The sequence below is a fragment of the Narcine bancroftii genome, chromosome 8 (assembly GCF_036971445.1).
Source record: "Narcine bancroftii isolate sNarBan1 chromosome 8, sNarBan1.hap1, whole genome shotgun sequence".
NCBI classification, from domain to species: domain Eukaryota; kingdom Metazoa; phylum Chordata; class Chondrichthyes; order Torpediniformes; family Narcinidae; genus Narcine; species Narcine bancroftii.
The window spans coordinates 176156340-176168671 of record NC_091476.1 but is presented as its reverse complement, the minus strand read 5'-3'; the positions used below and the strand labels follow the sequence as shown (position 1 = coordinate 176168671).

General features: G+C 46.1%; 1 long non-coding RNA gene across 1 annotated transcript in view; it reads left to right on the top strand.

Annotated features, from left to right (window-relative positions):
- LOC138741611 (uncharacterized) overlaps positions 1 to 9513 on the top strand; it is a 123915-nt gene extending 114402 nt beyond the window's left edge. The window contains exons 3-4 of the long non-coding RNA XR_011343608.1: positions 4947 to 5267; positions 9269 to 9513. This is a non-coding gene — a long non-coding RNA (uncharacterized lncRNA). The remainder of the gene's footprint in view (positions 1 to 4946; positions 5268 to 9268) is intronic.
- Positions 9514 to 12332: the final 2819 nt, after the last annotated feature.

Sequence of the window (12332 nt, the reverse complement as noted above, 5' to 3'; positions counted from 1 at the left end):
GTGCTGCATTATTATTCAGCCCAGTTCCATTGGTCTGGATCCAAACCATAGATTTCCATCCCCCTCTCATGTATGTATCCAAAATTTTCTTAAATTTCAAAAGGGAGCCCATAGTCACCAGCTTGTTCAACGCTCCCACCACTCTCTGCACGAAGAAGTTCCTCTAATGTTGTCTGTAAGAATTCTACCGGTCACTCTCAACCCATGTCCTCGAGATCCTGTATCACCTCACCTCAGTGGAAAAGCCTGTGTCAAATCCAGGGTCAAAGGGAATCAAGGCTGGACACGTGTAATGAACAGATTGGTCTTTATTTACACAGAGTGGAATTCACAAAAAGGGCACACTCTGACAGACTAACATACACAGCACATAGGCATGGTATACCAAGATACAAGGTCAGCACAGTCTCGGTATACAGCATAACCAAACGAGTACATACACGAACATGATCTCCAGTGTTACCACTGCTCAAGATTTGGGATGGGTCCATTGCAGTTGTCCCTCCAGAGCTGCCTGTGGCTTACAGCCTGGAGTTCATTCATTGGTCACAACTAATGAACAGAATTCACAGCAATAACAACACATCAGGTGTGAAGAGATCACTGCTAAGCATTCTCAACTCCCAATTGGGATAGTGAGGGTTAACACACACAGGTCCCACCAACCCCTTCTATCTCTAGCAGGCACAACACACAATAAATTAATTACAACTAACAAGTGCATCAAATGATCCTAGCTCCAGCATTGCCCACAGCTCGGAATCCAGGCTGGGTCCATTGCATTGGGCTCTCTGGAGCTGCCTGCAGCCTTGGCTTCAGGGAAAGTTTGAAAGCAGCGGGAGAGAGACTACATGTGCTTTGCCTCTTCAATGCAGGTCATGTCTATGTGATCAGCGAGAGCCAATCATACATCAGCTTCACCTGTGGACAGATCTAATCATTGACTGGCACCTGGATGACCAATTGCACACATCAGCTGTGAGGGATTGTAGGTCAATTTGTGTATTTGAGGGCCCAAGCTCCCTGGTTTGTGAAGGGCTTGTTACCATTGCTGAATAAGATTGGAGATGGTGCCACAAGCCCATGCATAAGGAGTACAGAAAGATCCTGATAACACCAAGTACACATGTCCACCCTGTGGGCCACCCTCCAACTCAACCGTCACCACCTTTGCCAGTTCTCAGGCTTCTAAGTGAACCTCAGGTTAGTAAAACTCTGGTCCCTTTGCACTGTACCACTAATCGCTATAACTCTGCACTTCTGCACCACACCTTACTTGTACAACATATGAGATATGTGCCTACTTGCAAAACAAATTGGCACTCATCTCTGCAGGAGGAACTCAGCAGGTCAAGTCGCATCAGTGGGAGGAAAGAAATGGTGACAGTTTCAGGTGGGAACTCTTCATCAAGACTGAGACTGCAGAGAGGAGATACCCAGTGTAGCAAGGACAAGGAACGAGGGGTGGGACAGGTGCCAGCAGGGGAAAGGGTTGAAGGATGAAGGGCAGATGAGGAGAGTGAGAGGTGGAGATGGGTGACAGAGGCAGTTGTTTGAAAGGGAGAGAGAGAAAATCAAGTCAAGTGTGGAGATAATAACCAGAGCTGGACGAGGATTAGGATGGTGGGGGCTTGTGGGAAAGGAGAGAAAGTGGAGTGTGGGGGAGAATTTGATTTTGGAAGTTGGAAAATTTAATGTAGCCTGCCTGGGGGGATTATGAGGTGTTGGTCCTCTGGATTACATCACTCTGGCAGTGGAAAAGAGCCCATGACTGACAGTTCAGGGGGGGAAATGGGAAGGGGATTTGAAATGGCAGCACCAGGAATCGCAGAATGATCATTTTGGATGGCGTGTGGATGCTCTGTGAAGCGATCCCCATGTTTGGTCTCGCTGATGAGGAGGCCACATCGAGACCACTGAGTTCAGTCCATGAGGTGGGAGGAGGTGCACGTGAATCATTGCCTCACCTGGAAGGGCTGTTGAGTTACTGCAGGCAGTGTGGTGGGGGAGGGTGGGGAAGAAATAACACCAAGTGTTTCACCTCCTGTCATTTCAGGGGAAACTACCAGCAGTCATATGGAGGTGCATGGGGCGGGTGGTGGTGGTGGTGGGGCCAAGTTGCAGCTGGTGGAAATGATGGAGGATGATGCATTGAATGCAGAGGCTGCTGAGGTGAAAGGTGAGGACAAGAGGAACCCAGTCCCTGTTCTAATTCGGAAGTGGGATCAAGAGTGGATCCCTGTGAAACTGGAAATGGAGGAGACAGCTCCTTCAACCACTGTGGAGGGGGCACCATGCTTCCTGAAGAAGGACATTTCAGGTGTCCTGGAACACAAGGCCTCATCTTCAGAATGGATATGACAGAGGCGGAGAAGCTGGGCATGGGGAAGGGGGTTGGCAGCCTTACCAGAGATGGGTGGAGGAGGTCTGTATAAAATAGCTGTGGGAGTTGGTGGGTTTATAGTAAATGTCACAAGATGGTTTGTCTCCTGAAATGGAGACAGAGAGATCCAGAAAAGTGAGAGACGTGTTAGAACTGGTCCAAGTGAATTTGGGAGCAGAGTGGAAATTGGCTATGAAGGTGATCATTGATGTGTTCCATACTGATGCAGAAAGATGGAGTTGCTGAGGTAACAGGGAAAGAGTCAGGCAGTGATCCTGAAGATGGAACAAGGACCTGAGCAGGGAACAGTCAGGCACACACAAGTGCCCACTGCTGTACCTTTGCTAGGAGAGGACAAGGATCCAAAGAGAAGTTTTTCAGGGTAAGACCAAGTTCTTCCAGGTGGCTGAGATGTTGGCGGAGGATCTTCATTGTAGAAAGAAGGTTTCAGATCTTCCTGGTGGGGGATGGAGATGTGTAAAGGCTGGACCTCTGTAGGTGATGGATCAGGATAACAGAAGATGTCAAAACATGTGAGTAGATGCGAAGTGCCTCAGCGGCCTGGGTTTGAATCCACTGCTATCGGAAAAGGGATTAGTATATTCTCCTCGTATCCCCGCAGTTCCTGAGCATGCTCCGGTTTCCTCTCATGTTCCAGAGTCATTGAAGGTTAGTGAGCTAATAGATCATCTGGGTGAATTGGGCCAGTGCAGAAGGGTCTGTTACCATAGTGTATCTCAAAATTAAAACAAAATGTAGGTGGGATGATAAAATGAGACAAAGTTTATTGTCAGATACACAGTGAAATTCTGATTCTGTAACTATTACAGGTTTGTAAATATACTTACAAACACAGCTGGACAAGGAGATGTGGTCAATGTCTGAGGACGTCGGTTCAGTGGCCCAGGAGCAGGACAGTCTTATTTGTGGATCTTGGATAAGAGGTGGGGGCAGTGCCTGTGTGGTTGAGGCACAATCAGGTTGGAGGCAGTGAATAAGAGGTCCCCGGAAGCAATGGAGGCAGTGCGCTTGTTGGTAGGTCCTGAGAAAGGATCACTTGCATAAGCTATAAATCGTGTTCTCGCTGCAGCAGATCAGCCTGCAGGAATACTCGCCTTCAGACAAGTTTTCTGAGTTATTTATTTAATGTGTGGCCTTGAAACATAATGTCAGTGCTTTATTGTGCATCGTCACAGATCACCAGGCAGCCTCGTTACTGAGTACAATTTAAAGATGGGGCATGGATTGTAATTGTTAAGGAGATCGATCACCGTTCAGGCATGTGGTTGCAGGCATAGACACCCTACTTAAGCAATGTATGACACACCAACTCTCATTCATCAACGCCAAGGCAACTGCTTCTATTTGTTGAAGTGTCAGTTCTCCATGGACAGAGACGATGATTGGAGATACCAAATGAAATATCTAATGAGATACATTCAGGACTGAACAGTGCTGGAGAGAGTCTCCGTTCTGGCTGTGAGATGATTGATGTCCTGTTTTAGAGCATGAGAGACAACGTGCTGCATGGGACAGTAAGGGGGAAGCTCACAACGCAAATGTGCAGGAGAAACTCAGCAGGTCACGCAGCATCCATGGGAATTAAAGGGGAGCAACATGTCAAGCCAGAGCCCTTTGTCAGGTATAAGCAAGACCCAGACAGGTGCCTGAATGAAAAGAGGAGGGAGGGGTGAGGAGGAGAAGAGAGGAGGGAAGAAGGTGGAGGGGTTAGGCCAACAAGTAAGATGAATTCAATGGATGCAGGTGGGAGGGAAGAAGAGAAAGGGGATAGGGGAGGGGCCAGCTCTCTGACAGGGGACGGAAGGGGGTGGGGAGTTGGAGGAAAGGAGAGAGAACTTAGTCTTGCCTTTTTTCACCAAGTATCACACTGCCTCTGTGATAATGGGAGGCACTCCAATTGCAGCATATTATCAGACAGCTCAGCCTGCGGTAAGCACTGAACTTTGCACCCCTCCCCTATTGAAGGTAGATCACAGCATGAGTCTTGAAGAGCACCTTCTCCTACTTCTAGATCTCCAAATGTTCTCTGGCTACTCCATACCCCATCACTGGTTTCCATTATCCCCCACTCTATGCTAGAGTTAGCACAAGGCAGGAAGTCAGTCCATGAAGCCACCACATCAATGAGCAGGGCAGTTTCATGGACATTTTCCATTGAACATGTCTTCTGCTGTGCCATGCTGGGCAGTTCAGCTGATAGAAATGAAGGAGTGAGATGTGGCCGTGATACATATCACACTCCTTTCATCCACAGCTGTTGCATGGCCTTCTGAATGCTTCCAGCTTTTCTGTTTACTTCAGATAAAATTATTAATTTGGTGTTGATTTAATGTGCTATTAATTTGGGATTGGAATGGGAACAAACTGCAGTTCCTTGCCTTACGTGTGCAGCACAGAGACTGAATTTATCACAGTAAGAATGCAAGACTGTTGCAACAGCAGAGAGGCAGTTAAGCAGCCAGTCCCATTGTAATTGCAATTTAATTTAATTTTTGGATAGACAGACTAAAACAATCTTATTATCCGCCCTACTTTATTTCAGAGATACAGCCCGGTAATAGTCCCTTCCGACACATGAGCCCATGAAGCCCAAATACACCATGTGACCAATTTATCAACTAACACTGTACGTCCTTAGAAATTCTTGGAGCTCGGGAAGGGAATCCATGCAGTCATGAGGTGAACATAAAACGCCTTACAGACAGCAGAGGATTCCAATCCAAGTTGCTGGTGGTGTAATACCACTGCGCTAACTGCTATCCCAAACAACATCGGCAAACATGTCAATGCATGAATGAGTTGCACCAAGGAGCGTCAGAGGAATGGAACGAGCTACCAACAGTGCTGCAAGATCCATTTATAGGTCAGTGCCAGAGATTTTGTATTCCACAGAGCAGGGATTAACGTACAGCCACACAATGCATCTACGAATGCACGAGGAATGGGAAACATATTAGCACTGATATTACGTAATATTTTTATTATGAATAAAGGTTATGAAATAAAAAATCTTTCTGCCACTGATGTTGCTCGACCTAGTGAATTCCTCCATCCGATGGTTTCATACATCTTGTTTTAAAACATATTATCATTAAAATAAGAGATCATGTTTTAAATTAGATGAATAATTTAATATTACACTACCATAGGAAAATATTTGGACTATCTGCTCTCCAGATGCCTTTCATAAACTTATATACTTCCATTAAGCCACTCCTCAACCTCCTCCATTCCAACGAAGACAAGGCCAGAGTCTACACACTCTCCCCAGAACTAAATTCCTCCAAAGTGCAAAAAGTCAAAAATCCAAGCACAGTGCGCTGGGGCCACTCTGCAGATCAGGGAGGGAGACAGTTTCAATCGAAGCACAGTGCGCGGGGAACACGCCACTGACCAGGCCATATCCACAGAGAGGGAGACAGTTTCAATCCAAGCACAGAGTGCGGGTGCAACTCGGCTAGCCAGGCCATATCCACAGAGGGGGAGACAGTTTCAATCCAAGCACAGAGTGCGGGTGCAACTCGGCTAGCCAGGCCATATCCACAGAGGGGGAGACAGTTTCAATCCAAGCACAGTGCGCTGGGGCCACTCCACTAGCCAGGCCATATCCACAGAGGGGGAGACAGTTTCAATCCAAGCACAGTGCGCTGGGGCCACTCCGCTGGCCAGGCCGTGTCCAGAGAGAGGGAGACAGTTTCAATCCAAGCAAAGTGCGCAGGGGCCACTCCTCTGGCCAGGCCGTATCCACAGAGAGATAGACAGTTTCAATCCAAGCACAGTACCAGGGTGCCACTCCGCTGGCCAGGCCCTGTTCACAGAGGTGGAGACATTTTCAATCCAAACACAGTGCACGGGGGCCACTCCACTTGACAGGCCGAATCCACAGATGGGGAGACTGTTTCAATCCAAGCAAATGCGCTGGGGCCACTCCGCTGACCAAGCAGTATCCACAGAGAGGAAGAGAGTTTCAATCCAAGCACAGTGTGCTGGGCCACTCTGCTGGCCAAGCAGTATCCACAGAGAGGAAGAGAGTTTCAATCCAAGCACAGTGTGCTGGGCCACTCTGCTGGCCAGGCTATATCCACAGAGGGGGAGACAGATTCAATCCAAGCACAGTGCGCCGGGGCTACTCCGCTGGCCAGGCCATATCCACAGAGAGGGAGACAGTGTCAATCCAAGCACTGGGGACCCTCCTCTGGCCAGGTCTTATCCACAGAGGGGGAGACTTTTTCAATAAAGTCGGTCGTCTGAAACAACACGCCAAATTCTCTCTGCATAGATGCTGTCTTATTTGCTGAATGCTTTCAGCATTTCCCATATTGTAAGACCATAAGACATCGGAGCTGAAAGGTTATTCAGCCCATCGAGACTTCCCTCCCATTTAATCATGGTCTGATCTATTCTCCCACTCAGCCCCACTGCCCAGTCTTCTCCCCATAACCTTTGATGCCCTGGCTAATCAAGAACCTGTCAATCTCTGCCTTAAATACATCCAATGGCCTAGCCTCCACAACCTCTTATGGCAACAAATTCCACAGATTCAGCACCCTCCACTGCATCTCTGTTCTAAGTGGATATGGTTTGATCCTGAAGTGTTGCCTCTTGTACTAGCCTCTCCCACTATGCAACACGACCTTTCTACATCTACTCTGTCCACACCTTTCAACATTCAATGTTTCAATGACATCCTGCTCATTCTCCTAAATTCCAATGAATACAGGCCAGGAGCTCTCAATCTCTTCGCAAATGTTAACCCTTTCATTCCAGGAATAAGCCCTGTGAACTTCCTCTGACCCCTCTCCTATGTCAGCAAATCCTTTTTTAAATGAGGAGCCCAAAACTGCTCACAATATCCATGAGGTCTATCCAGTGCCTGACAACGCCTCAGCATCACATCCCTTCTCTTACATTTGCAGTTCAGGGAGATACTAACTTAAAATGAACACCATCTGCTGGAGGAACTGAATGGGTGGAGTAGAATCAGCGGGGGAACGAGGATGGCCAGCTCCTTGAGCCCAAACCCTTTTCCTCTTTTCTGATTAATGATGTATTAAAGATTCAAAGTGAATAAAGAAAGAGTTTGAACAGTTTTTTGGGTAGTTCGTTCCAATACATTCAGGAAGGGGTATTCTCTTTAGGTACATTTCCTTTTGGAAGACTTAATCATGTGTTCTCAGTAACAAGACAAGTTGGGAAGAAATGACCTCGAAGGGAGCTGACCTTTGAATGGTGAATGACCTCTTCTGTTGACACTGCAGTGACCAGGTTCAGCAGGTTGGTCCATTTGTGAGCTGGAATCTAAACTCACGAGAAAGGTCTCACTTAGAATCAAGTTATATGACCATGGCTTTGAGAAATTAATATAGAGCGTAGAGAGGAGATTTACCTGGATGTTGCCTGGGTTGAAACATTCATGAAGCAAAGTTGACTAAGCTAGAAGCTTTGGAGTAACAATTGAAAAGGTGATATAACACAGTTATCAAAGATTATGAGGGGCATAGATAGGGTGGCAGGCTGCACTTTTACTTCAGGACATCAATAGTAAGTAACAAAGGGCATTGGTTTAAGGTGAGTAGAGGAAAGTTTGGGGGAGATGTCAGGTGAGAGTGGTGGGTACCTGGAGTACATTGCCAGGGGTGGTGGTGGAGGCTTGTACAAAAGGGGCATTTTAAAAGACTCTCAGATAGGCACATGGATGCAAGAAAAATATAGAATTATGTCTGACGTAGGGAAGGATGAAATTGCTGTGGAGCAGTGGTTCTCCGCCTTTTTCTTTCCACTCACACCCCACTTTAAGTAATCCCTATACCACTGGTGCCCTGTGATTAGTAAAGGATTGCTTAAAGTGGGATGTGGGTGGGAAGGGAAGGTTGAGAATCACTGCCCTAGACCCAATTGTTACTGAAATATTTTGCTTGAGAAAAATTGTCATTGGCCCATTTCCTTTGGAGTTCTGAAACCATGCACATAACGAGTCAATGAGGGACGATTAAAACAGTGGGTTTCAAACTTTTTCTTTCCACCCACATCCCATCTTAAGCAATCCCTTACTAATCGCAGAGCACCGATGGCACAGGGAATACTTAAGGTGGTATGTGAGTGGAAAGAAAAAGGTTGAGAACCACTGCTGTAGAGTTAGCTTATATCAATCAATACAACATCATGTGCTGGAATGTTCTATGTTCTATATTGAATTGACCAAAGCCCAGCCTCAATGATCCAATGAAATTCTTGGTCATCAGAGCATCATCTATAAATTTTACCTTTTATTTAAATATTGCATATGACAAACACCTAATCTTTATAATTCTTTCATTCTGCCTTTGGTCACATTTCTTACCTGTCAACATTGAAACTGCCCATTCAACTTGGTGAAATCGTCAGTCTCGCAGCGCTGCAGTCCATGGCCTCTTGATGGCGCTGCTGAGCATGACCTGGAGTCTTTCCCAACTCTTGTCACATCTTGAACATAAAAAGAATCTTTGTTCCCCTTTGCCCACACCTCAATGTGTTCTTCTCACACAACACAAAGTCTTCTTCTTCATTTCCGTCTCAGTCTGTCCACCTGTCCACCCACCCCACTGAAGATCCATTCTCCCTCCTTAAGATCACAAGATATGAATAGGCCAATCAGCCCATCAAGTCTGCTCTGCCATTCTATCATAAGCTGATCCATTCTCCCACTCAGCCTCACCCCCAACTTCTCTCCGTAACCCTTGATACCCTGACTAATCAAATAGCTGTCAATCTCTGTCTTAAATAACCCAATAACTTTGCTTCCACTGCCACCTGTGGCAACCATTTCCACAGACTCACGACCCAGTGACTAAAGAAATTTCTCCACATCTCTGTTTTAAATGGCAGTGTCTCAAGAAAGCACCCTTTATCATCAAGGACCCCCACCACCCAGGCCATGCCCTCTCCTCACTGCATCCATCAAGAAGGAGGTCCAGGACCCTGAAGACAAGCACCCAGTGGCACAAGGACAGCTTCTTCCCCTCCGTCATCAGATTCCTGAATGGACAATGAACCACATATTGTACTGTACTCATTTATTTATTTTAAAATTTATAGCAATTTTGTATCTGTAATGAACATCGCTGCAAAACCATGACAATAAATTCTAATTCTGATTCTACCCTTAACTTCCCGTGGACACTGTGTGACCTGTTCAGTTTCTCCAGCACGTTTGTGGATTGCACACGCCACCAACATTGTCAGACTCGGCTCATTTAAAAGATCTGGATGAGCAACAGAAAGACTAAGAATGAGAGAGATGTTTTCTGTGATATTAAACCAATGTCTGGAACAGGCCCATGTGCAGCTCTCACAGTGGGTCCTCTGACCAGATGTGTTCTTGGCATCTTGCTATTTGTGTGTGTGTGTGTGTGTGTGTGTGTGTGTGTGTGTGTGTGTGTGTGTGTGTGTGTGTGTGTGTGTGTGTGTGTGTGTGGTATACATGTGTTCATGCATCTGTATCTGCACACACATGTGTATGTAATGTGTGTGTATGGGTGCACATCATCAGTCTTGGCAATATGATTTTATTGACCATGTGGAAGACTCAATAATATGAAGCACAATGGTTCAGTTCCATCATCGAAGGAGATCATCAACTGTTACCCTGCTCTTTGCCATCTGCCATCTTCCTGAGGTCAGTGGGAAGGGAGGGCCAGACTGTGAACTTGGTACTTATTCAGTGTGTGTGAGAATTGGTGGTGAGGTTCTGTGGAGAACACGCCTTTACTATGACCTTCAGTGTCTACTACTAGGACCTGCTGGACCATCCACCTAAGCACCTGGTTGTGCTGGGAATTGATGTGAATGGCGACTTCAGACAGGAGCCAGTGGGTGCCCAGCCTCACATTTGAGAGAGTATCCAACTGGTCCTGAATCAGGGTGGGAGTGGGAGGGAGGAGAAGGTGATGTGCGTGAAGCACACCTGATAATCACCCAGCAACAAGTAGACTCTCAAAGGTGCTCATCCCTCATGAACACTTTATGTTCATTTATCACAGAAACATTTTAGGAAGCAAATCATGTAATAGACTAGAATCTTTTCATTTGGCCTGTGGGCTATTTTGCTTTTCTCTCATTTTGCTGTAAGATCAATTAATTTATATATAGATATATATAAATCATTTATTTTTGTTTAAATTCAGTTTAATCTTGATGTATGATTATTAATTTGCACCAGTCAACAGAGTCTGGAGTGGGCCTATATCCAGCAATCCCTGGATCTCCCACTAGGTCAAATGCTGGTTGGATAGTGACTGAGCGAGTTTGCCCAAGCCTGGAAATGCACTTCCCACATCAACCACTGTTCTGGGATGTGTGTGGATTCCTTCCCCGTTGCTAATTCCTGCCGCTTGCAGCTTTTTGATAAACAGTGCGTGAAATAAATCTGCTGTCTAAACATAATCTATCAGAGTGCCTTTCCGTGACATATTGCAGAGCCAATTAAATGGGGGGTGGGGGTGCTGAATGTCACCAAGTCCTTTGATCTTCCAGAGATAGTAATTAAAAACAGGCAGGAAATTATCCACAGAACTATTCATGGAACATTTACAACAGGCCATTCCTGGAGCCGGCACGACGAGGAAACTGTGATGAAGGCCACCAACACCCCAACTTTCTCAGGGGGGGGGGGGTGAAGATATTTGGGACATCCATCAAACCTTTGCATGGGTAATGTGGAAATGCCCTGATTGGTTGCATCATAGCCTGGTTCGAGTGCCCAGAGTCGCAGAAGGCTGCAGACAGCAACAAAGATAGCCAGGTCCAGCACACCCACTGACCTTCCATCCACTGCAGACATCAATGTGAGGCATTGACTCATCATCACAAATAACCCCATCACCCTGGTCACAACCTCTTCTCACTGCTACATTTGGGCAGAAGGAACAGAAGCCTGGGTTTAAGGACAGTTTATTTTTATAAACTGTCTGAAGTGAATACTTTGCTTCAGTATTCACCAGAGAAAAGAACCATGGTCAAGGGGAGGTGTTGATGAGACTCTCTGGGGCACTGGTGAGACTCCATTTGGAGTACTGTGTGCAGTTTTGGGCCCTCTATCTTAGAAAAGATGTGATGTTGCTGGAGAGGGTGGAGAGGAGATTTACTAGGATGATTTCGGGAATGCAAGGGCTAACGTACGAGGAGTGTTTGGCAGTTCTTGGGTTGTATTGGGAGTATAGGAGAATGAGAGGGGATCTCATAGAGACAGCTCGAATATTGAAAGGTATTGAAGGAGTGAATGTGGATGTTTCCCTTGAAGGGTAAGTCGAGGACAAGGGGTCATAGTCTTAAAATTAGTTATCCAATTAAAACAGAGAGGAGGAAGAATTTCTTTAGTTAGAAAGTCATGGATCTGTGGAACTCACTGCCACACAAAGCAGTGAAGACCAGATCACTGGGAGTATTTAAACAGGAAATAGAGAAGTATCTCATTAGTAAGGGTATCAAGGGATATGGGGAAAAGGCTGGAAATTGAAACCAGCATAGTTCAGCTTAGTGTAGAGTCACAGAACAGACTCGATGGGCCTGGTGGCCTGTTTCTGTTCCTTTATCTTGTGATCTTGTGAGTATAGAACAGCCAATGTCTGGACCATGTTGAGATTAAGAAAGAAGAAGTGCTCGATCTTCTTAAAACATTTTCCCCAGGACCGGATATATCCCAGGTTGCTTTGAGAAGGGAGGGAAGAACATAAGAACTAGGAGCAGGAGTCAGCCATTCAGTCCATCGAACCTGCTCCACCATTCAATAAGATCATGGCTGATCTGATCATTGACTCAACTCCACCGACCTGCCTTTTCCCCATATCCCTTAATTCCTTTTTATGTAAAAATCTCTCTTACTGAACCTTAAATATGTGAAGTCACCTCAACTGCTTCCCTGGGCAGAGAATTCCACAGATTCACAACTCCC